This window comes from Macaca nemestrina, chromosome 15, assembly GCF_043159975.1.
Source record: "Macaca nemestrina isolate mMacNem1 chromosome 15, mMacNem.hap1, whole genome shotgun sequence".
Classification (NCBI taxonomy): Eukaryota; Metazoa; Chordata; class Mammalia; order Primates; family Cercopithecidae; genus Macaca; species Macaca nemestrina.
In genome coordinates this window covers 99,636,850-99,663,919 of record NC_092139.1, presented here as the reverse complement: position 1 = coordinate 99,663,919, position 27,070 = coordinate 99,636,850, and the positions used below count along the sequence as shown (strand labels likewise).

Here is a 27,070-nt window from a genome sequence, read left to right as displayed (position 1 = left end):
AGCTGAGATCACATCACTGCACTCCAGCCTGGGCGACAAAGCAAGACTCTGAAATAAATAAATAAATATATAAACAAAAATTAGCTGGATGTGGTGGCAGGTACCTATAATCCCAGCTACTTGGGAGGCTGAGATGGGAGAATCTCTTGAACCTGGGAGGCGGACGCTGAAGTGAGCCGAGATGGTGCCACTGCACTCCAGCCTGGGTGACAGAGCAAGACTCTATCTCCAAAAAAAATTACAAAAAAAAAAAAAAGAATGAAAGGAGCCAGCCATGTGGAAAACCAGAGGAAGAGTCATATCAGAGGCCCTAAGGTGGAATAAACTTGGCTGGAACGATCTAAGAAGGGAGAGAAGGGCAGCGTGGCTGGAGCAATGAGCAGGAGGAGATGCCTGCGATGAGCCCTGTCCCTCTCTGGAGCTCCAGACTTACAGTTCACAAGCTGACTGAAGACACCTCCCTGGGTGGTGCCCAGACCCCTTGAATGTCATATGTCCAAAACAAGACATTACTCTCTCCACCCAAACCTTCTTCCTCCTCTTCCCTGGCCAGCCACTGCACAACCAAACACGCAGTCGCCCAAGCTAAAGACCTTAAACATCTTCTTGAATTTGTCCTCTCCTCTCTACCACCATGACCCCCGCCTTGGTTCAGACCTCGTCATCAGTCACTTGAGCCATAGGACTGACCCCCTAACTGCCCTCCCTGCCTCTAGACTCCTCAGGCCAGACACAGCTTCTCAAAACAGACATGTGAACATGTAACTCCCCCAGTGTAAAAACCCTCACGGTTCCTTTTTGGCTCGGGATGAAGTCTAACCTCCTTGGCCTGGCATATAACATCCTTCCTTGTTCTGAAACCATATTTTCAGCCTCATCTGCCACTAGTAGTCCACATGTCTTGGAGCACCAAACATACCCAGTTACTCTTCATACCTGCCAGGAATAGCACAAGCTGTTCTTTCTTCTTAGAATTCCTCTTCTTGTTAGAATTCCTCTTCTTCTTAGAATTCCTCTCTTGGCCCTCTGTCCCCATAGAACTATGATTCAACCTTTAAGATGCATTCCAACCAGGGCAACAAAGCAAGACCCTGTCTCTACAAAAAAATGTTAAAATTAGCTTGGCACAGTGGCATATGCCTGTAGTCCCAGCTACTTGGGAGGCTGAGGCAGGAGGATCACTTGAACCCAGGAGTTTGAGGCTGCAGTAAGCTATGATCACGCCACTGTAATCCAGCCTGGATGACAAAGTGAGACTCCATCTCTTAAAAAATAATAATAATACAGCTCATCTCTTCATTAAATCCTTTTCTGACACCCCCCAGGCAGAACTACCCACCCTACCATCCTAGTTCCCATAGCACATTATGTTTATCACATAATGTTAAAAGAACTTAGGCATATTACAGTGTTAAAGAGTTTATTTTAGCAGACAGTGATTCATGAATCAGGCAGCACCAGACCACAAGCAATTTAGCACTGCACTGGGGGATGGGGGTGAGAAACTTTCATAAGGTGTTTGTGGAAGAAAGACAAAGAAAACATATTTGGTTAGAGCAAAAAGTCCCTATTTAGAAGTTAGTTAGAAGTTTCTGATTGATGAATTCTCTAATTATGTTTTACTGTTTACATTGGGACTTAATATGCTGGAGCCATGTCAGCCTAGTGGCTTCCCAATTAAAAATTTTGTCTGGGTGCAGTGGCTCACACTTGTGATGCCAGCACTTTGGGAGGCCAAGGTGGGCAGACTGACTGAGCCTAAGAGTTTAAGGCCAGCCCGGGCAACATGGCAAAAGCCCATCTCTTAAAAAAATACAAGAATCAGCCAGATGTGGTAGCATGGCCCTATAGTCCCAGCTACTAGGGAAGCTAAGGTGGGAGGATCACTCAACCCCAGGAGGTCAAGGCTGCAGTGAACCATGATCACATCACTGCACTCCATCCCAGGTGACAGAGTGAGACCTTGCCTCAAAAAAAAAAAAAAATTAACAGTAGCCATAACACTCATCAAATGTGTTTCTCAGGTTGGGTACAGTGGCTCATGCCTGTAATCTGAGTACTCTGGGAGGCCAAGACAGGTGGATCGCTTAAGCCCAGGAGTTCAAGACCAGCCTGGGAAACACAGGGAGACCCTATCTCTTCAAGGAAAAAAAAAGTATTGCTGATTATCTGGTTATATGTCTCTCACCACCAGACTGAGCTAAGAAGAACCAAGACCCTGTCCTGTTGAGCACAATGCCTACTACACAAGAGATGCTCAATAAGTGTTTGTTGAATGAATGAGTAAAATATTGATAAAGTGAGCATAGAAAAAAATCAATGAGCCCGAAAGGATCAAATTCCCAGCCTTGGTCTCACTAGCACAAATTGAGGGCCTACAGACAGAACGGAGGCCAAGAATGAACCAAAAACTAACCTGGTCTTGTCACCTGTGAATCACAGATTATCAGAGCTCACCAAAGACCAAGGAGATACTAAGACCTTGAGACAAGTTTTTGTCCAAGTCCCCGAGACAAGTTATTTGTCCAAGTCCCCAGTCAGGTGTCAGCAGAGCAAAGCCAAGATTCCTGCCTCCTCATCCTAGAAACTTTCATCCAGGCCAGCTTCTATCCCGAGTTCAAAGACAAGAGAAGCACAGTTATCTTGTACACAGGAGCTCCAAGAAGGTACCCCTTAGCTCAAGGTGCCAAAAGCATAGTCAAGCTCTGTTATGCGTTTGTGTCTTATCCCTCAAAAAAATTCATGCTGAAATCTTAACTCCCAGTAGCTCAAAATGGGACCTTATTTGGAGATAAGGTCTTTAGAGAGGTCATCAAATTAAAATAAGGTCATTAGGGTGGGCCCTAATCCAATGTGATTGTTGTCCTAATAAAAAGGGGAAACTTGGACACGGAGACACACACACAGTGAAAATGCCATGCGAATAAGAAGACTGCCATCTATAAGCCAAGGAGAGAGGCCTGGCATAGATCTTCCCTCAAGGCCCTCAGAAGGAACCAACCCCGCCAACACCTTGATTTCAGACTTCTACCCTCCAGAACTGTGAGAAAATAGCTTTCTATTGTTTAAGCCACCAGGTTTGTGGGACTTTGTTATAGTAACCCTAGAAATGAATGCAAGAGTACTATAGCAATTGTTCCCAAAGTGTGGTCCCTGAACCAACAGCATCAAAATACATGGGATTTGTTAGACAAACAAGACCTACCAATCAGAAGGTCTGGGGATAGGGCTTAGCAAGCTATGGTTCAGCAAGTCCTCAAGTGATTCTGATGCACACTAAATTTAAGAACCACTGCTTTAGAGCTACTCTAGCTATACTGGGTTGATTGGTGTCTTCCCAAAATTCATGTCCACCTAGAACCTCAGAATGTGACCTTATTTGGAAATAGGGTCTTTGCAGTTGTAATTAGTAAAGATGAGGTCATACTGGATTCGGATGGGCCCTAAATCCAATGGCTGGTGTGCTTATAAAGATAGCAAGATTTGGAGACACACACACACACACACACACACACACACACGGAGAATGCCATGTGACAATGGAGGCAGAGACTGGAGTGATGTATCCACAAGCTAAAGGACACCAAGGATGCCAGAAGCCCCCAGAAGCTGGAAGAGGGGCAAGGAAGGATTCTTCCCTAGAGCCTTCAGAAGCAGTATGGCTCTGTTAACACCTGGTTTATTTGCTCATAGCCTCTGGAACTATGAAAAAATTAATTTGCATTGTTTTAAGCTACCCAATTTGTGATAATTTGGTATAGCAGCCCTCAGAAAATAACACCCTATTGAATACAGGAGTCACAGGCACAAATGGCTATTTAAATTTACATTTATTAATATGATATAAAACTGAAACCTGAGTTCCTCAAGTCACCTTGGGCACATTTCAAGTGCTCAGTAGCCACATATGGTTCATGGCTACTGTATTTGACAGCACAAATATAGAACATTTCCATCAGAACAGAAAGTTCTATCAGACATCACTACTACAGAGCAGGGATCAGCTAGGTATGGCCCATGGGCTAAACTTAGCCCACCATGGTTTTTTGTGTTGTCTATAAACTAATAATGATTTTTACTTACTTTTTTTTTTTTTTTTTTAAGAGATGGGGTCTCGCTCTGTCACGCAGGCTGGAGTGCCATGGCGCTATCATAGCTCACTGCAGCCTCCAACTCCTGGGCTCAAGCAATTTTCTTGCCTTAGCCTCCTGAGTAGCTGGGACTACAAGCACACACCACCTACACCCGGCTTGATTTTCATTTTTTTTTTTTTTTTTTTTTGAGACAGGGAGTGCAGTGGTGCACTCTCTGCTCACTGCAGCTTCCACCTCCCAGGCTCAAGCAATCTTTTCACCTCAGCCTCCCCAGTAGCTGGGACTACAAGCAGTCACCACCATGTCCAGCTAATTTTTGTATATTTTTTTGGAGAGATGGACTTTCACCATGTTGCCCAGGCTGGTCTTGAACTCCTGGGCTCGCGCAATCCACCCTCCTCGGTCAGCCTCCCAAAGTGCTGGGATTACAGATTGCATGCCACCATGCCCAGCCGATTTTCACATTTTTTTAATGGTTGAAAAAATTATAAGAAGAAGACTATTTCATGACACATGAAAATCACATGAAATTCAAATTTCATTGTCTGTAAATGAAGTGTGACTGGAACATGTTCACGATCATCCATTTACATATTATCTATGACTGCTTTTGTGCTACAATGGCAGTCAAGTCATTGTGACAGAGACCATATGGCCCACAAAACAAGATATTTACTAGCTGGCCTATTACAGAAAAAGTTTACCAACGCTTGCTCTAGAGGGTAATGAAGAGAGACAAGAAGAGGGTATAAAAACAAATTGGCACAAGAGGGACCTGCTTTGAGATGTCCACAAGCACGTGCTGCCCAGTCTACAGCTCAGCAAACTTTCCAGATCAGAGTGAAAGCAAGGTTATATGCTACTTTTTACTTATATACACATACATATAGTAGACATATAAATAATATCAATGTATATACACACGTTGCCGAACAAACCCCAGGTAATGCTGATGCTGTTGGTCCAAGAACCTAAGAACCACAGCTCTAGGGCACTTGCATTCATTTGCTAGGGCTACCATAACAAAGTCCCACAACCGGTGGCTTAAACAATAGAAATTTATTTTCTTGGCCAAGTGCGGTGGCTCACGCCTGTAATCCCAGCACTTTGGGAGACCAAGGCAGGCAGATCACAAGGTCAGGAGTTCCATACCAGCCCGGCCAGCATAGTGAAACCCCGTCTCTACTAAAAATACAAAAATTAGCCGAGTGTGGTGGTGGGCACCTGTAATCCTAGCTACTCAGGAGGCTGAGGCAGAGAATTGTTTGAACCTGGGAGGAAGAGGTTGCAGTAAGGCGAGATCACGCCACTACACTCCAGCCTGGGCAAGAGAGCAAGACTCTGTCTCAAAAAAAAAAACAAAAGAAAAAGAAATTTCTTGTTTCACAGTTCTGGTGGTTCGAAATCTGAAACTCACACATGTACATTATATATGTACACACACATACATAAAATATGCATAGAGAAGGGACTAGAGGGACTATACTTAGGCACTAATAATGGCCATTTAAGGGAGAAGGGGAGAATGGGACTGTAGGGATTATTTCTTCTGCTATCATTGCTCTCTGTGTTTTCTGATTAATCTGTAATTAGGTGATACTGCTTTTTTAACAAGGAAAAGAAAAATCTGCCTAATTCTGAAACCAAGCTCCGAACCTCCAGACTAGATCCTAAGGGCCAGGCCTCCCTGGCTGCCTTTGTCTTTTCATTGCACTAAATACCTTCATGCTTTCTTTCCCCATCAAAATTAGCTCTCAGGAAAGGATCTGTTCCTTCCCCCACACCACACTTTACACTGAGTTATATCATCAACTGATTCAAAGTTTGCTATGAATGTCCCTCCCAGAGCAAAATAGCATTGTGAAAAAGATCAAAGCCTCCAGCTGTGGGCATGAAGCCCTTCTAATGAAATGGTAGCTATCAGTTAGCCAGGCAGGAACACGGAGGGCCTGCTGGTCACTCCTGAAGTCCCGAGGCACAAGAACTGCCTGCCTCAGTTACCTGCAGGAGCCTATCCAGTGTGCAATCCTAGGCTCTGCATCCAGAAACAATCAACAAATACAGCTACGCTTACAAGTTAGGATCCAAACTCGCAACCCTCCCCAACACTAGGTAAAAGCCTCTGAAACCCAGTCCACTTTTAAGACCCAGGTGATCACCTAGAAAAGGTACTAGACTGTCTCTGGAGACCTGAGCTCAAATCTCTGCATTACCAACTAACTCCTTGTGAAACCTCAGTCCCTCTATCTGTCTTCTGTTTTGCTTCTGGAATGGGGTCAGGCTTGACCAGGGTGACCTCCAAGTTCCCCCTCAGCTCTGCCCTGGGCTGCTCTGGATCCCCAGGTTGTGTGTATGTATGCCTGGGACAGGGTCCAAGGGGCCAAAAAGATTAACCATTGGGCTGGGGCAGTTCCAGGAAGGACTCAAAAATTAACCTCATCACTCTGGTTTTCCCTTTTAATCTTTACCTGTAACTCTGATGTGGCATCATTCCTCTCCTGCCTCCACGGACCAACGGCCATCCTGACTCTTCCACTCAGAATACTCCATTACCTCCAACTCCCACCATCTACCCAACCAAATTCAGCCAATCCTCACTACCTCCATGAAACTTCCTCTGACTTCTCAAAGCCCCAAGACCACAGCATCCTTAGCACCTCTCTATACTATACTCTATCCCGGTATACGGCTGACTGCTTGGGGTCATAGTGACCAGCCTCTGTGGGTATTCTTGGTTGGCCTACCCCCTTGGGAGCAGAAAGTATGCTGTGTTTAGCCCTTTATTGTATGAACGTCACAGGACTCAGCACAGGTTCATTTTTGAGGATGCCGGACTATTTGAAATGCTTTTCACCCAACTGAAAAGTAAGTCCTGGCTGCTAGGAAAAGTCCTTAATGTTCTTAACTCTTCAAAGCACCTGTAGCTCCCTTAGCTCCTTGGATCCTTTACAGGAACCCCATGAAACAAGCAACCATGTAAATGAGAATCCAGAGTCCATGAAAGTGAAGCAATTTGCTTAAGTCCATGCAGCAAGTTGGTGGTAGAACCCAAAACTCAAGCCAGAGTTCTTGCCTCCCAGTCCTCGACTTTGAAATGCGCAGCACACAGTGAAATCATAGCATCACCCTCTTTTTAAGAAAAAAGACTGCAGGCTGGGCCTGCCTCCACACCAACATGTGCACATACAAACACTTCATAAATATCTTCACACTGGCTCCAGCCTGCTTGGGGATTCACCCCTTTAGAATCTAAGACTGTTTTCCTCCGCCTATTGTCATGGATCTTTTTTTTTTTTTTTTTTTTTTTTTTTTTTTTTTTTTTTTTAGACAAGAGTCTCACTATGTCTCCAAGGCTGGAGTGCAGTGGTGTGATCATGGCACACAGTAACCTCCTACTTCTGGGCTCAGGTGATTCTCCCATCTCAGCCTCCCAAATAGCTGGGACTACAAAAGCATGCACCAACCACCTCTCCTAAGCTGGCTTTTTTTTTTTTTGGTAGAGATGAGGTCTCGCTATGTTGCCCAGGCTGGCAGCAAACTCCTGGCCTCAGACAATTGTCCTGCCTTGGCCTCCCGAAGAGCTGAGATTACAGGCATGAGCCACCATACTGGCCCTATCATGATTCTTTAAGGAAACAACAGCCAAGGGCAGCTCCCAGCCAGCCCAGAACATTTTCTTCAAGAGATTGCAAGAAGCCAAGAGACACTGAACTTGGTCCTACTTGTAGTGGTGAGGTCTCCTCAGCCCCGTCCCTTCTCCTGCTGTACAAAATCTAGAGAAGAGAGAGATGAAAGTTCTGGAGTATGTATTACTTTGCTAGGGCTGCCATAACTAAATATCACAGGCTGGATGGCTTAAATAATAGCAATGTATGAGCTCACAGTTCTGGGAGCTAGAAGCCCAAAATTAAGGGCAGCAGGTTTGGTTTCTCCTTCAGCTTCTCTCCTTGGCTTGCAGAGGGCTGTCTCCTCACAGATCCTCACGTGGTCTTTCTTTGTCTGCATGCATCCTTGATGCCTGTTTGTGTGTTCAAATTTCCTCTTCTTTTTTTTTTTTTTTTTTCCTTTTTTCAGATGGAGCCTCACTCTGTCGCCCAGGCTGGAGTGCAGTGGCACGATCTTGGCTCACTGCAACCTCCGCCTCCCAGATTAAAGCAATTCTCCTGCCTCAGCCTCCAGAGTAGCTGGGATTACAGGAATGCGCCACCACGCCCAGCTAATTTTTTGTATTTTTAGTAGAAACGGGGTTTCACCATGTTAGCCAGGCCTGTCTCGAACTCCTGACCTCAGATGATCTGCCTGCCTCGGCCTCTCAAAGTGCTGGGATTACAGGTGAGAGCCACCACGTCTGGCCCAAATTTCCTCTTATAGGGATGTCAGTAAGACTGGATCAGGGCCCACCCATGTGACCTCATTTAACCTTAATAATCTCTTTAAAAGACCTCTCCCCAAATATAGTCACATTCTGAGGTATTGTGGGTTAGGACTTCAACATATAAATTTTACAGGGGACACAATTCAGTTCATAACAGAGTGTGTGCAGGCTTCCCAGCATACAACCGACAGGTGGTCTTTCCAGTCGAAAGATGATGTTTTGAACATCATGGCGACCCGCATTCGGGTCTAAGGTGGGAGGGCCAGGTTTTTCTCGGGCTACGTAAATGACACACCTGGCCAAACCAATCCCCTGGGCCTTATGCAAACCAGACACCTCCTCCTCCAGCATCCCAATATAAGCAACCACTTTTTCCGCCACACATGGGGTTCCTCTTTGTTCTGAGCCCCCACCTCTGTCTCTGTACAGGGAAGCCGTTTTCTTCTTTTTTTTCTTCTTTCTTGCCTATTAAACTTTTTGCTCCTTAAAACTACTCCATGTGTGTCCGTGTCACTTACCTACATTGGCGCAAGACCAAGGACCCTGGTCTTCCTCCCGTCGTCAGAGCCATATCAGTAGCCACCACCTCTGCCATGCTGCCGGGTCATTCAGGAATCTGTAAATTTACATACATATTCATATGCATGTGACTGTTCTGTGCTGGTGTGTATGGACAGGTACATTTATGCTATTGTGTTTGGTCTGAATGTGTGTGCATGTTGTGTAGGTATAATGTGAACGTGCATGTGTATCTACAGGTACCCTCCTGCAAATATCTACATGTGTGGATGAGTGTGTGAGTGGGCACAAATATTTGTTCATTCACTGTTCACTCATCAGTTCAACAAAGATGGGTTGGTGTTGCAGGCACTGTGCCAAGTTCTGAAGATGAGTAAGACACAGTATACAGATGAGTATATACCAGGGTACATGAGTGGTAGATGCGTATTCCAGTACTATGTAGGTGCCTGTGAAAACTTTGTACAAGCTAAGAGAGTTCCTGATTGCATCTTTAGCATCTGTTGATGCTAAAAGATGCTGCGGTTGTCTCTCCCCAGGCCCCAAGGAACAGATTCCAACAATCCCCCTGGAAGCCTCAGGCAACAGAGGCAGCCTCTGCCCACCATTCCACTTGGGTGGAAGGCTAAAGTTCTGGGTCCCTCATCATCATCCCAGCCACTCCACCCTCTCCACCCATTGAGAGGTGAGAGAGCATTTCTCGATAACAGGGCACCAAGAGTCCAGGCCACTGGAAGCTACCTGGCCTTCACGTGGTTTTATGGTTTCACAGTTAATATTTGGCCTTGGGTTATTTCTGCTCTAAGAGTTAAGCCAGAAAAGACAGGAGAGAGACGGGGGCAGGGGAGATAAGGTGCCAGGTCACCTGCACGAAGCACCTGCCCTGGTAGCTGCCTCAGGCACCATTATATGTACGGAGTTCCAGGTCCTGCCAAAGGAGGGAGGTATCCAAAGAGGGAGAGAGAAAAGGCTTTCAGGAACATGGCTGGGAAAGAGAGCCCTTTGCAAAATGCTTCTGAGGAGCCTAGAATCCCCTATACAACCTCCTAAAGAATCCAGGAAGCCTCTCTACCAATAGCCAGCCTGTGCTTGGTCACCTTCCAAGACATGAGGAGCTCACTACCTCCAAGATGCTCTCTTTTTTTGTTTTTTGTTTTTTTTTTTTTTTTTTTTTTTGAGATGGAGTTTCGCTCTTGTTGCCCAGGCTGGAATACAATGGTGCAATCTTGGCTCACTGCAACCTCTGCTTCCCGGGTTCAAGCGATTCTCCTGCCTCAGCCTCCTGAGTAGCTGGGATTACATGCACCTGCCACCACACCCAGCTAATTTTTTTTTTATTTTTAGTAGAGATGGGGTTTCACCACATTGGCCGGGCTGGTCTTGAACTCCTGACCTCAGATGATCCACCCACCTCGGCCTCCCAAACTGCTGGGATTACAGGCATGAGCCACTGCGCCCGGCAAGATGCTCTGTTAAAAATGTCTCCTTTACCGGCAAGATGCTCTGTTAAAAATGTCTCCTTTATACTGACACAAAAGTCTACCTCCTTCCATTCATCAATCCTAATTTCTCTCAAAAAAAAAAAAAAGAATCTCCCTAAGAATAACTGTCCTTTGGCCGGGCGCGGTGGCTCAAGCCTGTAATCCCAGCACTTTGGGAGGCCGAGACGGGTGGATCACAAGGTCGGGAGATCGAGACCATCCTGGCTAACACCGTGAAACCCCGTCTCTACTAAAAAATACAAAAAACTAGCCGGGCGAGGTGGCGGGCGCCTGTAGTCCCAGCTACTGGGGAGGCTGAGGTAGGAGAATGGCGTAAACCCGGGAGGCGGAGCTTGCAGTGAGCTGAGATCCGGCCACTGCACTCCAGCCTGGGCGGCAGAGCGAGACTCCGTCTCCAAAAAAAAAAAAAAAAAAAAAAAGAATAACTGTCCTTTGATTAATGACTCCAGAAAGTCAGTGGTTTTCTTTCCCATTTGAAGTCTTTAAATTCCCTAAGAATAAGAATGGATATATACATACATACATATACATACACACACACAGGCACACACACAAACACACACATATATGTCATACACTACCTAGTAATATATGTACATGTGTATATGTACACTACATATACATATATGTACGTGTATATGTTTTTATACTTTATATGTAAATACTACATGTGTATCTTATATATTGTTTATATATTTATAATATATATGTGTGTGCATGTGTATATATACACACACAGACATATATACTATACTGTATATACCACCATTAATTAATATTTACTATACTGGGCACCATGCTGAGTTCACATGTGGGCTCTCTAACTGAATCTCCACAACACTATGGAGCATTATTATTCCTATTTTCTAGAGGAGAACATTGAGGGGTTAAGTACCTACCTTGAATGAGACCTCCCAGCTAATTAGTAAGATTCAGACCCAGTCATTCTGATTTTAAGCCTGTCCCTTAAGCACCACACTATAATCTTTTCTATGCCTCGCACATACTAAGCCTAAATTAATGCTGGGTGAAATAATTATTTATTGAAATAATTAAATAACCTCGGCCGTGCTTGGTGGCTCACGTCTGTAATCCCAGCACTTAGGGAGGCCAAGGCAGGCAGATCACATGAGCTCAGTAGTTTAAGACCACCCTGGCCAATATGGCAAAACGCCATCTCTACCAAAAATACAAAAGTTAGCCGGGTATAGTGGCGTGCACCTGTAGTCCCAGCTACTCAGGAGGCAGAGGTTGCAGTGAGCCAAGATTGCGCCACTGCACCCCAGCCTGGGCGATAGAGCAAGACTGCATCTCAAAATAACAAAAAAAAAGGCCGGGTGCGGTGGCTCACACCTGTAATCCCAACACTTTGGGAGGCTGAGGCAGGAGGATCACCTGAGGTCAGGAGTTTGAAACCAGCCTGACAAACATGGAAAAGCCCCATCTCTACTAAAAATTAAAAAAAAAAAAAATTAGTCAGGCATGGTGGCGCATGCCTGTAATCCTAGCTACTTGGGAGGCTGAGGCAGGAGAATCACCTGAGGTCGGGAGTTTGAAACCAGCCTGACAAACATGGAAAAGCCCCGTCTCTACTAAAAATAAAAAAAAAAAAATTAGGCGTGGTGGCGCATGCCTGTAATCCTAGCTACTTGGGAGGCTGAGACAGGAGAATCGCTTGAACCAGGGAGGCGGAGGTTGTGGTGAGCCGAGATCGTGCCATTGCACTCCAGCCTGGGCAACAAGAGTAAAACTCCGTCTCAAATAAATTAAAAAAAAAAAAAACCCATCCGTTCCCAATAACACAAAACATGAGTGAGTTTATCTCATCAGTCATTTGCATCTGGAAACATAGGACAGATGAACTTATATGGAGGACAAGAGACAGTCTGGGGCCCAGGCCAGAGAAGACAGGGTCTCACTCACTCTGCCACCCAGGCTAGAGTGCAGTGGCATGATCTTGGCTCACTGCAGCCTCAACCTCCAGGGCTCATATGATCCTCCCAGCTTAGCCTCCTGAGTAGCTGGGACTACTACAGGTGTGTACCACCATGCCTGGCTAATTTTTTTTTTTTTTTTTTTTTTTGTAGAGACAGAGTTTCACCATGTTGCCCAGACTGGTCCCAAACTCCTGGGTTCAAGTGATCCACCCACTTCGGCCTCCTAAAGTGCTGGGATTATAGGCGTGAACCACCACACCTGGCCTTAGACTGGGTCTCTCGACTTCAAGGTGTTCCCAGTGTAGTTGCGGAGAAATATGAAAGGAAATGCAGTGGACTTCTGAGTTTCCCCCCAAATCACTCTTGAGCCGAGTCCCTTTGAAGAACCCGAGTCCTTTACCTAGAATGCCTTTCTCCCCTATGTCAGTCTCTCCTCCATCAAGACCCAGCTCAAATGTCACCTTTTCCTTGCAGCTCAAGCTACCCATTTTTTTCTCTCAAGGCAGAATGATTCCTACTTCAGCTGGGTTCCCCCTGCCTTCATACATGCCCCGCTATCACACACACCACATCATACTGCATTGATGCGTTTATCTTGTCTATCTCTGTATACCATGAGGGGCTCAAATGCTTAGCTTTTTAGTCTCAGGGCCCAGTACAGGGCTTTGCAGAGTCAGCACTCAGTAAATGTATGTTGTCAGTGAGTCCGCGAGTGAGCAACAGATGGAATAGAGAGAGAGCCGTCTTGCAGAAAGGAAAAATCCCTGGGCCCAAACTAGACCAGGACTTTGTACCTCACAAATGACACGTGGGTTTTTACCACTGTTATGCTCCTGCCACAAGGGTTGGCACAGCAACCCCCTCCTTCTCCAGAGCCAGGGTCCTCCAGAGGCCTCCCCACCACTCCGGTGAGAAGTGAAGTGTGAATCACCTGCCACCCCAATACCCTCAGAGAGGCCAGCCAGCCTCCTGCCCTTCTCCCTAGCTGTGCCAGAACAGCAGGGCCCCCAACGCTGGAAAGTTTGCCAACTGAGTGCACTAGGGAGAGTCCACCAGGACCAAGGGGGAGAGTCTAGAAAACATCAGAGGCTACAGAATCTAAGATAAGCAGGAATCAGTAGGAGGTGGAGAGAAGAATTCAGTGAGGCCCAAGTGGGCAGAGACTACAATGAACAAGTTCCAGATAAACAAACAATAAGGAATTCGTCAGGGCAAAAGAGGAGAGCTCCCAAAGACACAACTGTCACCCCTTTGGGAACGTTAAGGCCAGCAGGAAAGGCCCAAGACCCAGGGCAGGATCCAGGATGAGCCAGGTAGAGAAGGAGTCTGCAGGGCACGTGAGGCCGAGAGGGCACTTAACATCTAAGGCCAGCTGTTGCCCAGAGAAGGGGACTCCTACAGGGCAAGGTTTTCTCTTTTTTTTTTTTTTTTTTTTCTGACACAGAGTCTCGCTCTGTCACCCAGGTTAGAGTGCAGTGGCGCAAGTTTGGCTCACTGCAACCTCCATCTCCCGGGGCAAGGTTTTCTTATAGGGACTGGTGGAGAATTCACCAGGCATAGATCAAAAAAGAAAAAAGAAAGAAAAAAAAAAACAGAACAAATGGTAACAAGCACATGAAAAAAAGCTCAACACCATTAGTCATAAGGGAAATAAAAATTTTTTTTTCTTTTGAGACGGAGTCTCTCTCTGTCACCCAGGTTGGAGTGTAATGGCATGATATCAGCTCACCGCAACCTTAGCCTCTCGGGTTCAACCAATTCTCCTGCCTCAGCCTCCTGAGTAGCTGGGATTACAGGCACCCGCCATCATGCCCGGCTAATTTTAGTATTTTTAGTAGAGACGAGGTTTCACTATATTGGCCAGGCTGGTCTTGAACTCCTGACATCAGGTGATCTGCCTGCCTTGGCCTCCCAAAGTGCTGGGATTACAGGCATGAGCCACCACACCTGGCCAGGAAATACAAATTGAAACCACAAATCAAAACCACAATGAGATACCACTGCCCACCCACTTACTAGGATGGCTGTAATCAAAAAAGCAAATAATGGATGGGTGCAGGGCTCACACCTGTAATCTCAGCACTTTGGGAGGCTGAGGTGGGAGGATCATTTGAGCTCAGGAGTTCAAGACCAGCCTGGGCAACATAGCAAGACTCCATCTCTACAAAAAATCAAAAAATTAGTCGGGCATGATGGTGCATGCCACGTTGGGGTGGAATAGTCCCAGCTACTCAGGAGGTTAAGATGGGAGGATTACTTGAGCCCAGGAGATCAAGGCTGCAGTGAGCCATGATTATGCCATTGCACTCCAGCCTGGGCAACAGAGCAAGACCCTGTCTCAAAATAATAATAATAATAATGTGTTTATGATAACGTGAAGAAACTTTATGCATTGCTGGTGGGAATGTAAAATGGTGCAGCTGCTTTAAAGAACAGTCTAGAGGTTCCTCAAAATGTGAAACAGAGAGTAATCCTATGACCCAGCAATTCCACTCCTACGTATATACCCAGAAGAACTGAAAACAGGTATTTAAACAAAACCTGACATACAAAATGTTTATAGCAGCACTATTCACAATCATCAAAGGGTGGAAACAATTCAAAAGTCTATCAACTAATGAATGGATGAACCAAAGGTGGTATATTCCACACAATGGACTATTATTCAACTTACAAAAAGAATGAAATGCTGATACATGCTACAGCATGAATGAGCCTCAAAAACATTATTCTGGGCCAGACACGGTGGCTCACTCCTGTAATCCCAGCACTTCTGGAGGCTGAGGCGGGAGGATTGCCTGAGCCTGGTCAACATGGTGAAACCCCATCTCTACTAAAAATACAAACAAGTCCAGGCCCAGTGGGTCATGCCTGCAATCCCAACACTTTGGGAGGCCGAGGCGGACAGATTACCTGAGGTCAGGAGTTCAAGACCAGCCTAGCCAACATGGTGAAACCCCGTCTCTACTAAAGATACAAAAAAATTAGCCAGGTATGGTGGCACATGCCTGTAGTCCCAGGCTACTTGGGAGGCTGAGGCAGGAGAATCACTTGAACCTGGGAGGCAGAGGTTGCAGTGAGCCAAGATCGCGCCAGTGCACTACAGCCTGGACGACAGAGTGAGACTCTGTCTCAAAAAAAAAAAAAAAAATTAGCTGGGCATAGTAAACAAAGGTAACAAGCACATGAAACACGTGTACAGGTACATGCCAGTAATCCCAGCTACTCGGGAGGCTGAGGCACGAGAATTACTTGAACCCAGGAGGCAGAGGTTGCAGTGAGCTGAGATCACGCCACTGCTTTCCAGCCTGGGCGACAGAGCACAACTTTGTCTCAAAATAAATAAATAAATAAATAAATAAATAAATAAATAAATAAAATTTTAAAACAAAAAAATATTATGCTGAGTTAAAGAAGCCAAACACAATAGGTCACGTACTGTATGATTCCATTTATATTAAATGTCCAGAGTAGGTAAACTCATAGGGACAGAAAGCAGATGAGTGGTTGCCAGGGCCTAAGGCAAGGGAGGAATGGTAAGTGACCGTTTAAGGAGTATAAGGTTTCTTTTTGGGATGATAAACATATTTTGGAACTACATAGAGGTAATAGTTGCATAATATCATAAATGTGCTAAAATGCCATTGAATCATACACTTTAAAAATGGTTAATTTTGGTGCATACCTGTAGTCCCAGGGACTTGGGAGGCTGACTTGAGTCCATGAGTTCTGGGCTATAATGCACTCTGCCAGTTGGGCATCCACACTGAGTTTGACATCAGTATGGTGACCTCCCAGGAGCGAGGGACAACCAGCAGCCTAAGGAGGGATGAACAGCCCAGGCCAGAAACTGAACAGGTCAAAACTCCTGTGCTGATCAGTAGAGGTATCACACCTGTAAATAGTCACTGTACTCCAGCCTGGACAACATAGCAAGATCCCATCTCTACTAAATAAATAAAATGGTTAATTTTATGTTGTGTGAATTTCATCTTAATTTATTTTTTTAAAAAAAGAAGAACATTGGTTGCAGTGAGCCAAGATTGCGCCACTGCGCTGCAGCCTGGGTGACAGAGTGAGACCCTGTCTCAAAAAGAAAAAAAAAAAAAATGAATATTGGCTATCAGAGCCATTTAAGTCACTCATGGTCATTGCCTTCTCCACCCAGGTGGACACCAGGTCTCTCTGCCCAAGAAAGGCAGGGAGTTGCAGCTAGGGAGCTTTACCAACTCTGCCAGGCACTGAGGCACAGACCCCCTCCATTGCCTGCCTCCTCTCCACCTCAGCAATTCTCTCTCTGCCACAGGTGCCCCTGAACCCTCAGAGGTGTCAGGACAGGAAACTGGGGCAGAGGGCCAGCTCCTTAGCACTGACCTTTCCTCGAGCTCACTAAGTGAGCTTCATGGGTTTGCACAGTCAATAATTCACCAGCCTGCCAAGGTGCTAGCAGGACAGAAAAGCCCCCTACTGCTCTCCTGCTAAAGGGGCCCAGGCTGATGAGGGAGATTCTCTCTGCTGCTCCATAAACATTGACCACGTACTGATGGCTTACTATGGGCCAGCACAGTACATGGGATTCAACATGATTATCACATTGCATCCTCATGATAACCCTATGAGACAGACGGTGTCAAGTCAAGGCCACAGTATGATTTTTGTGGATCTGAGACACCGTTGCTTTTGTGGGCCCCTTCCTCTATAAAAATAAATACTAAAAATTATATTTTACAGCTGCATTGATAAAAGTATATTTAATAATGTCTTAATATATCAAGACGTTTTCTTTGACCTACATTTTCGTTTCTTTCTTCAGATGTGAAAAGTAACCAAAACTATCTTTTTTTTTTTTCTTTTGAGACAAAGTCTTACTCTGTCACCCAGGATGGAGTGCAGTGGCGCCATCTCGGCTCACTACTACCTCCACCTCCTGCGTTCAAGCGATTCTCCTGCCTCAGTCTCCTGAGTAGCTGGGACTACAGGCACATAGCACCATGCCTGGCTAATTTTTGTAATTTTAGTAGAGACGGGGTTTCACCATGTTTGTCAGGCTGGTCTCAAACCCCTGACCTTGTGATCCGCCCGCTTTGGCCTCCCAAAGTGCTGGGATTACAGACATAAGCCATCGCATCCGACCCTTTTTTTTTTCTTTTTTCTTTCCTAGAGGGAGTCTCACTCTGTCGCCCAGGCTGGAGAACAGTAGCACAATCTTGGCTCACTGCAACCTCCACCCCCTGGGTTCAAGTGATTCTCCTGCTTCAGCCTCCCAAGTAGCTGGGCCTACAGGCACATGCCACCATGTCAGCTAATTTTTGTATTTTTAGTAAAGACAGAGTTTCACTACGTTGGCCAAGCTGGTCTCAAACTCCTGACCTCAGGTGACCCGCCTGCCTTGGCCTCCCAAAGTGCTGAGATTACAGGCGTGAGCCACCGTGCCTGGCCAAAAAATAACTAAAACATTTTTATGGACCCTTAAAAGTACCATGGGACCTAGAATAGTGAGCCTCTTGTGCCTGATGAATGAGTCAGTCCTGGATACTACTGTTATTTCACAGATGAGAAAACTGAGGCTTAAATTACAAAGCTAAAAAGTGGTAGGTTATAGAAGAAGAAGGATTGGGGGGAAAAAAGTGGCAGGGATACATTTGTGGGCAACTGATTTTAGAAAAGGGTACCAAGAAAATTCAATGGGGAAAGAATAGTGTTTTCTATATGGTACTGGCACAGCTAAATATCCACAAACAAAAGAATAAAGTAGACCCCTACTTCATACTATATACAAAAATTAATTAGGCTGGGCATGGTGGCTTACGCCTATAATCCCAGCACTCTGGGAGGCTGAGGTGGGCAGATCACCTGAGGTCAGGAGTTCGAGACCAGCCTGACCAACATGGAGAAACCCCGTCTCTACTAAAAATACAAAATTAGCTGGGTATGGTGGCACATGCCTGTAATCCCAGCTACTCGGGAGGCTGTGGCAGGAGAATCACTTGAACCCAGGAGGCAGAGGTTACCGCAAGCCGAGATTATGCCATTGTACTACATCCCGGACAACAAGAGCAAAACTCCATCTCAAAAAAAAATTGTTTTAATTAATTAAAAATAAATCAAAAACCTAAATGTAAGAGCTAAAACCGTTAAACTCTGAGAAGAAAACATAGATGTAAATCTTCATGGTTTCTTAGCTCTGACACCTAAAGCACAAGTAACTAAAAAATATGTATTTTCGGCCGGGCGCAGTGGCTCAAGCCTGTAATCCCAGCACTTTGGGAGGCCGAGACGGGCGGATCACGAGGTCAGGAGATCGAGACCATCCTGGCTAACACAGTGAAACCCCGTCTCTACTAAAAAATACAAAAAACTAGCCGGGCGAGGTGGCGGGCACCTGTAGTCCCAGCTACTCAGGAGGCTGAGGCAGGAGAATGGCATAAATCCGGGAGGCGGAGCTTGCAGTGAGCCGAGATCCGGCGACTGCACTCCAGCCTGGGCGACAGAGCGAGACTCCGCCTAAAAAAAAAAAAAAAAATATATATATATATATATATATATATATATATATATATATATATATATTTTCAAATCACATACCTGATAAGGGTCTAGTATATAGAATACATTAAGAACTCACACAATTTGGCCAGATGTGGTGACTCACGCCTGTAAACCCAACACTCTGAGAGGCCGAGGTGGGCAGACCACAAGGTCAGAAGTTCAAGACCATTCTGGCCAACATGGTGAAACCCCGATTCTACTAAAAATACAAAAATTAGCTGGGTGTGGTGGCATGCACCTGTAATCCCCGCTACTCCAGAGGTTTAAGCAGGAGAATCTCTTAAGCCTGGGAGGCAGAGGTTTCAGTGAGCCGAGATGGAGCCATTGCACTCTAGCCTGTGTGACAGAGCAAGACTCCATCTCGGCACGGGGGGCAGGGGCGAACAACTCCCACAATTCAAATATAAAAAGATAAATAAATAATTCCAACATAAAAATGGGGGCTGGGCATGGTGGCTCATGCGCATAATCTCAGCACTTTGGGAGGACAGGGCAGGAGGATCACTTGAGGCCAGGAGTTTAAGACAAGTCTGAGAAACATAGCAAGACCCCATCTCTATTTTAAAAAAAAATTAAGGACCCAGGTGCAGTGGTTCACACCTGTAATCCCAGCACTTTGGGAGGCCAAGGCAGGTGGATTGCTTGAGGTCAGGAGTTCAAGACCAGCCTGGGCAACATGACGAAACCCCATCTCTACAAAAAATAAAAAATTTAGCCAGGTGTGGTGATATGTGAGTCCCAGCTATTTGGGAGGCTGAGGTGGGGGGATCACTTGGGCCCAGGAGGTTGAGGCTGCAGTGAGCCATAGTCACATCACTGCACTCCACCCCAGGTGACAGAGCGAGACCTATCTCAAAAAAATTTATTTTTTAATTAGTGGGGCATGGTAGTGCGTGCCCATGGCCTCAGCTACTCCAGATGCTAGGGCAGGAGGATCCTGTGAGCCTGGGAGTTCGAGGTTGCAGTGCACGCCACTGCACTCCAGCCTGGGCAACAAAGTGAGACCCTATCTCTTGAAATACATAATTTAAAAAAAAAATTTAACACGGCCGAGTGCAGTGGCTCACGCCTGTAATCCCAGCACTTTGGGAGGCTGAAGCAGGTGGATCACAAGGTTAGGAGATCGAGACCATCCTGGCTAACATGGTGAAACCCCATCTCTACTAAAAATACAAAAAATTAGCTGGGCGTGGTGGCGGGCACCTGTAGTCCCAGCTACTCGGGAGGCTGAGGCAGGAGAATGGTGTGAACCCGGGAGGTAGAGCTGGCAGTGAGCCAAGATAGGGCAACTGCACTCTAGCCTGGGGGACAGAGCGAGACTCCATCTCAAAAAAAAAAAAGAAAAAAAATTTAACACATGTCCACAAAAAACCTGTACAGAATGTTCACAGCAGCATCACTAATAATAGCCGAATAGCCAAAAGGTGGAAACACGCCAAATGTCCATCAAATGAGGAATGTACAAACAAAATGTAGTCTGTCCATACAATGGAATATTATTCAGCCATGAAAAGAAATGAAGTAATGATACATGCTACAATATGGATGTACCTTGGAAACATTATGCTTAGTGGAAGAAGCCAGGCACAAAAAGCTACATATTATATGAGTCTATCTATAGAAAATGCCCAGAATAGGCAAATCCATTGAGACAGAAAGTAAATCAGCGGTTGTCAGGAACTGGGAGGAAAGGGAATCGACGGGGTGACTGCTAATGGGTAAAGATTTCTTTTTGGGGTGATGAAAATGGTCTGGAAAGGTCAGGTGTGATGGCTCACGCCTGTAATCCCAGCACTTTGGGAGGCCGAGACGGGTGGATCATGAGGTCAGGAGATCCAGACCATCCTGGCTAACACAGTGAAACTCCATCTCTACTAAAAATACAAAAAAATTAACCGGGTGTGGTGACGGGCGCCTGTAGTCCCAGCTACTTGGGAGGCTGAGGCAGGAGAATGGCATAAACCCTGGAGGCAGAGATTGCAGTGAGCCGAGACTGCGCCACTGCTCTCCAGCCTGGGCGACAGAGCGAGACTCCATCTCAAAAAAAAAAAAAAAGAAAAGAAAAAGAAAATAGTATGGAATTAGACAGTGGGTAATGATTGTGCCACCTTATCAATATACCAAAAACCACTGAATTGTACACTTTAAAATGGTGACTTTTATGGTATGTGAGTTGAATTTCTATTTTTAAAAAGGAAAATTATTGTGGTAATGGTTGTGTAATTATAAACCTACTAAATATCTAATTGTACACTTTAAAGGGTGAATTATATGGCATGTGAATTACATCTCAAGAAAGCTATTACCAAAAAAAAAAAATTATAGGATTCGTGATCAAATCCAGGTCTTCCCATTCCCAAAACAAATACTCCCAACTGCTCCACCACTCTGCCTTATTTGCCAACTGACTAATCCCAAAGGGGCTCTTTACCTCCCTGTTTTCAACACACAAGCTCCTTTTCCTCTCCTACCCTGCCCTCTGAGTAACAAAAAGGCAAATGCTTTCTTCTTTTTTCATATTTTATTTTATTTACACAAAAACTGAAGCACTGTACGGTTTCTTCTTTCTAAGCACAGTGTTGTCCAGCTCAGGCCCTCCTCAAAAGCTCTTAAGTACCTACAAATCCAAAGTCCATTCTCTTTCTCTGAATTATGGAAAGAGAGAAAATAAAATAAAATAAAGTAAAATAAAATAAAATAAAATAGTCATTCAATTTCCTTAACCTGGAAACCAAGGCCTCTCAAGATCTGGCACCATCTTTGTTTTCCTAGGACCCTGCTCCACATGGCCAAACAAATCTCCCTGTCCTTCTTTGAGTCATGTCCTTTCCTGCTGTCCCAGTGCCTGCAGAACCCACTCTCCACCCCTCCACTGCATGGCTAAATCCTGACTCTCTGCTCTGATGCTACCTAGTACCTTCTCTGAGTTCAGAGTTTCACACACCCAGGCACAAGCATTAATTGCACTTCCTCTGAGCTCTCATGGGTCTCTATTTATCCCTCTACACATTTCTCCCTGTATTAAACTGCTGAGACATATATTCCTTGAGGACTGCACAGTGAACAACCCAACTGGTTGTTGGCACACTGTGACACTCACAAAAGTCACACTGCGACACTCACAAAAGTCTGGCACACTGTGACACTCACAAAAGTCACACGGCGACACTCACAAAAGTCACACCAAACCCACTGAAGTGAATTCAATCTCGCCCCCAGTCATCCCACTGCTCTTTTTTCCCTAATGTCAGTTTTCCTGCCAACTAAAAACACTACAGGCAATTTGAACATGATGTTTAGAATTATAATGGATGAAAACCAGTTACAGCCACATTTATTTCATATAAATGAACCTCTGTGAGCTTTATTGCCTTGGTCGCCTTGACTACCCAGCTGCTGGTTGGCATACCCTGCTCAGCCCAAGAGGTGGAAATGTTCCCCTAGCACAGTGATGTCAGCTGGAGTTAAAGGAAGAGAATGAGGTCAGAGGCTGAAGTACCAGCAGCTTCTTGAGTGGTTCATGCTACCATCTCATGGGGACCTCTCCTACCTGTTCCTCAACTCCAACTGAGACAGCCACAGGGTTGGGAAGTCTGAAGCGGTGTGCCACGGTTGTGCTCTGACAAGGTGTCAGGAAGGGAGCCAGAGAGAGCCAGGCCAACCCCTACTCTGGGTTTCCCTTAGGTTGTTTTCATCGGAAATGCCTCTCTTTTTCCTAGCCACTGCTGCCCCCTGGTGCCCTCATCTGCCATACCCTACTACACACCACCAGCCCTACCCTATGGAACATTAGAAATACATCCCAACGGGCGGGCGTGGTGACTCACGCCTGTAATCTCAGCTCTTTAAGAGGCTGAGGCGGGCAGATCACCGAAGTCAGAGTTCAAGACCAGCCTGAGCAACTGGAGAAACACCATCTCTACTAAAAAAAAAAAAAAAATACAAAATTAGTTGGGCGTGGTGGCATGCACCTGTAATCCCAGCTACTTGGGAGGCTGAGGCAGGAGAATCACTTGAACTCAGGAGGCAGAGGTTGTGGTGAGCCGAGATCACGCCATTGCACTCCAGTCTAGGCAACAAGAGCGAAATTCCGTATCAAAAAAAAAAAAAAAAAAAAAAACAAGAGAGAGAAAGAAAGAAAAGAAATACATCTCAGCACTTTGGGTGGCCAAAACGGGTGGATCACTTGAGGTCAGGAGTTCGAGACCAGCCTGATCAACATGGGGAAACCCTTCTCTACTAAAAATACAAAAATTATCTGGGTGTGGTGACACACACCTGTCCCAGCTACTCGGGAGGCTGAGGCAGGGGAATTGCTTGCACCCAGGAGGCAGAGGTTGCAGTGAGCTGAGATCACGTCACTGTACTCCAGCCTGAGCAACAGAGTAAGACCCTGTCTCAGAAAACAAAAACCACAAAAAAATGTGATTTACATTTTCTAGTAGCCACATTTTAAAAGGGAAAAATAAAACAGGTGAAATTAATTTTAATAATACATTTATTTTATGACCAGGCACAGTGGCCTACACCTGTAATCCCAGCACTTTGGGAGGCCAAGGCAGGAGGATCTCCTTGCTGGTTTCAAGAGCTTGAAACCAGCCTAGGCAACATAATAAGGCCACATCTCTACAAAATAATAGGAATACTAATGTATTCTATGTAGCCCAGTATATACAAACTATTAGCAGTTCAATATATGATCAGTATTAAAAAAAAATTTTTGGCCGGGCGCGGTGGCTCAAGCCTGTAATCCCAGCACTTTGGGAGGCCAAGGCGGGTGGATCACGAGGTCAGGAGATCAAGACCATCCTGGCTAACATGGTGAAACCCCGTCTCTACTAAAAATACAAAAAACTAGCCGGGCGTGGTGGCGGGTGACTGTAGTCCCAGCTACTTGAAGGCTGAGGCGGGAGAATGGCGTGAACCCGGGAGGCGGAGCTTGCAGTGAGCCGAGATCGCGCCACTGCACTCCAGCCTGGGCGACACAGCGAGACTCCGTCTCAAAAAAAAAAAAAAAAAAAAAAAATTTTTTGAGACGGAGTCTCTCCTGTCCCCAGGCTGGAGTGCAGTGACACAATCTTGGCTCACTGCAACCTCCACTTCCCGGATTCAAGTGACTCTCCTGCCTCAGCCTCCCTAGTAGCTGGGACCACAGGCACACACCACCACGCCCAGCTAATTTTTTGTATTTTTTAGTAGAGACGGGGTTTCACCACATTGGCCAGGATGGTCTTGATCTTCTGGCCTCGTGATCCACCCACCTCGGCCTCCCAAAGTGCTGGGATTACAGTTGTGAGCCACCATGCCTGGCCCAGTATAAAAATTATTAATGAGATATTCTACATTCTTTCTTCCATGCAAACTCTTCAAAATCTAGCGTGTCCTTTATACTTCCAGCACACCTGAAATCAGACAAGACACATGTCAAGTGCCCAACAGCCACATGTGGTTCATGGCTACTGTGCTGGAGAGCCTAGTGTCTGTGCCAGACAACTTAGTGCTTGTCCCTTGAACAGTACTGTCTCTGTGGTGCTTGTCCCTTGAACAGTACCGTCTCTGTGGGCCTAACCAGAGCTGCCTGTGCCCCGAACCAAATCTATCTCTAGGCCAGTCCTGTTCCTTGTGCTCCAAGCTCGGAGACCCAGCTTCCTGCTTGTCATCTCCACTTTCCTGTCTTACAGAAATCTCTGTAAGTTCATCAGAACTGCATTTGTATTTTCCTCCCCAAAATGTATCTCCCACAACCCACTCCAACTCAGTCAGTGGCACCACAGTCCACCCAGTTGCTAGAAGTCAAATCCAAGGAGTCACACTCTTCCTTCATCCAAATGGTCATAAAGTCCTGTCAATTCTGTCCACGCCCGGATAATGTTTGTATTTTTAGTAGACACGGGATTTCACCATGTTGGCCAAGATGGTATCGATCTCTTGACCTCATGATCCGCCCGCCTCAGCCTCCCAAAGTGCTGGGATTACAGGCATGAGTCACCGCGCCCAGCCTCAATGATTTCTAACTAGTTTAATTCCTACCTTCCCACCTTCTCACTCCACACCCACACAGAGCAGCCGGAGGGACTGGACCACTCCCCTACCCACATCCCTCCACCAGCTTCCTGATGCCTTCTACTAAAATCCAAACTCCTGGCCTAGCTTTGCCATACCCTCCACAACTTGCTCCCTGCACCTCACTGCCCATCACTCTCCCACTGGCCATATGCCTCAAATCTGCTAAACTCATTTCCACTTCCTGGTCCCTCTCTCCGGAATGCTCTTCCTCCAGATCCTTCCATGCCTGGCTCCTTCTCTTCATTCGGGTCTCTTGAGTGGCCTTCCCTCTTCACCTTATCTGCAATAGTCCCTTCATCCTTAGTCATTTGCTAGCCCATCATCTTTTTACGTTCTCCAGAGCATTCATCACTTCCTGATATTATTTGTCTAATTGGTTATTTGCTTTCTGTCTTCTTCCAGTACAACATAAGCTCCATGACAGAAAGCATTTCTCCTGTATTGTTCATCGCTGTTTTTGGAGCAAACAGAACAGCATCTAGCACAGAGTAACACATGCATGAGTGTGTGAGTGGATGAATGTGATTCCCTCTGTCTGGAACATTCTCTCCATTCCATGGCTGGCTCCTCCTCTTTCAGGTCTTAGGCTAAGTGTCACCTGCTCAGAGAGTCCTCCAAGAATGGCCTGCTTTGTTCTCTTTCTTAGTACCCTCCTTGCTACCCTCATAGCACATACCACAATTTTAACTTTTTTTTTCTTGAGACAGAGTTTCGCTCTTGTTGCCCAGACTGGAGTGCAGTGGTACAATCTCGGCTCACCACAACCTCCGCCTTCCAGGTTCAAGCGATTCCCTTGCCTCAGCCTCCTGAGTAGCTGGGATTAGAGGCATGCGCCATGACACTCAGCTAATTTTGTATTTTTAGTAGAGACGGGGTTTCTCCATGTTGGTCAGGCTGGTCTTGAACTCCCAACCTCAGGTGATCCGCCCGCCTCAGCCTCCCAAAATGCTGGGATTACAGGTGTGAGCCACTGCACCGGGCCTCACAATTTTGACTTTAACCAATTCGTTTACTTTCTTTTTTGTCTTCTCTCACTGCCCTTATCACCACTTCTAGACTCTGCACTCCATAAACAGGGTCAATGTCTATACAGTTCACTCCTGTCACTCATTGCCTAGCACAAAGCCTGGCATGTGGTGGATGTCCAATAAACACCGGTTGTGAATGAATAACTAACTCTTCCTGGGACCTCCCAGGTCTGCCCAGGAGAACAATCCCCTGGGAGTATCCCACCAAGTCCCTACAAAAAATCTGCCTCGCCTTGGTCACCTCTGATTTCCAGGAGCTGTAGCTCCCGCCTTACTGGAACACTGAGGCTGCCTGGGCATGATGTGAGCTGACCACCCCAGCTTCAAAGAAAGGAGCAAGACTGGGGCAGAAAGAGAGGATCGTTGTCCCCAGAGTATACATCTGAGTCTTGCCAATTTCCCTCCCTCCCTCCCCCAGGGTCATCAGATCCCTCTTCCCAACAAGGGTCCCAGGAGTCCACCCAGGTTGGGCTGAGGGAGGGTTTCTGACCCAGCTCCCACCCTCCCCAGTACCTATCCCAACACCAATGGGTGGAGCTCACAGCCAGGACTTCAGTGTTCCCACTTACCAAGCCAGAAAGCAAGAGTCTGTCGGCGGGAGCTCCCATCCCCACACTGTCGCTAGAGAGTTCTACAATATCCTTGGGCACACCTGAAATTATAGAAGCCACATGTCAAGTGTGCAACAGCAACATATGGTTAGTGGTTATTGTACCAGACAGCTTAGCTCTTGCACTCCGAACATCATGGCCCCAGGATTTCTGTTAGAAACCCTTCCACTCAAGTCTCAAGCCTTAGAGATCATGGAACCTAAGCTCTTCACTGCCCAGAGAGGAGCAGGGACAGGCCCAGGGTCATACAGCCAAGGCCAGAACCCCAGGCTCCTGTGGGTGGGGGTAACAGACACAGTGTCCCCTGGAGCCCAGGAGTTCAGGCCACCTCTGCCTTTTCTCATTTCTTTCTTCCATTCTTCCTCCCCTGCATCAGGAAGCCCACGAGA

General features: G+C 46.1%; 1 long non-coding RNA gene across 2 annotated transcripts in view; it reads right to left on the bottom strand.

Annotated features, from left to right (window-relative positions):
• LOC105487191 (uncharacterized) overlaps positions 1–27,070 on the bottom strand; it is a 30,579-nt gene that overhangs the window by 1,572 nt on the left and 1,937 nt on the right. For both annotated transcript variants that reach the window (XR_011614442.1, XR_011614441.1), the window contains exons 2-4: positions 26,640–26,722; positions 8,988–9,085; positions 821–1,097 (exon numbers count right to left, since the gene is read on the bottom strand). This is a non-coding gene — a long non-coding RNA (uncharacterized lncRNA). The remainder of the gene's footprint in view (positions 1–820; positions 1,098–8,987; positions 9,086–26,639; positions 26,723–27,070) is intronic.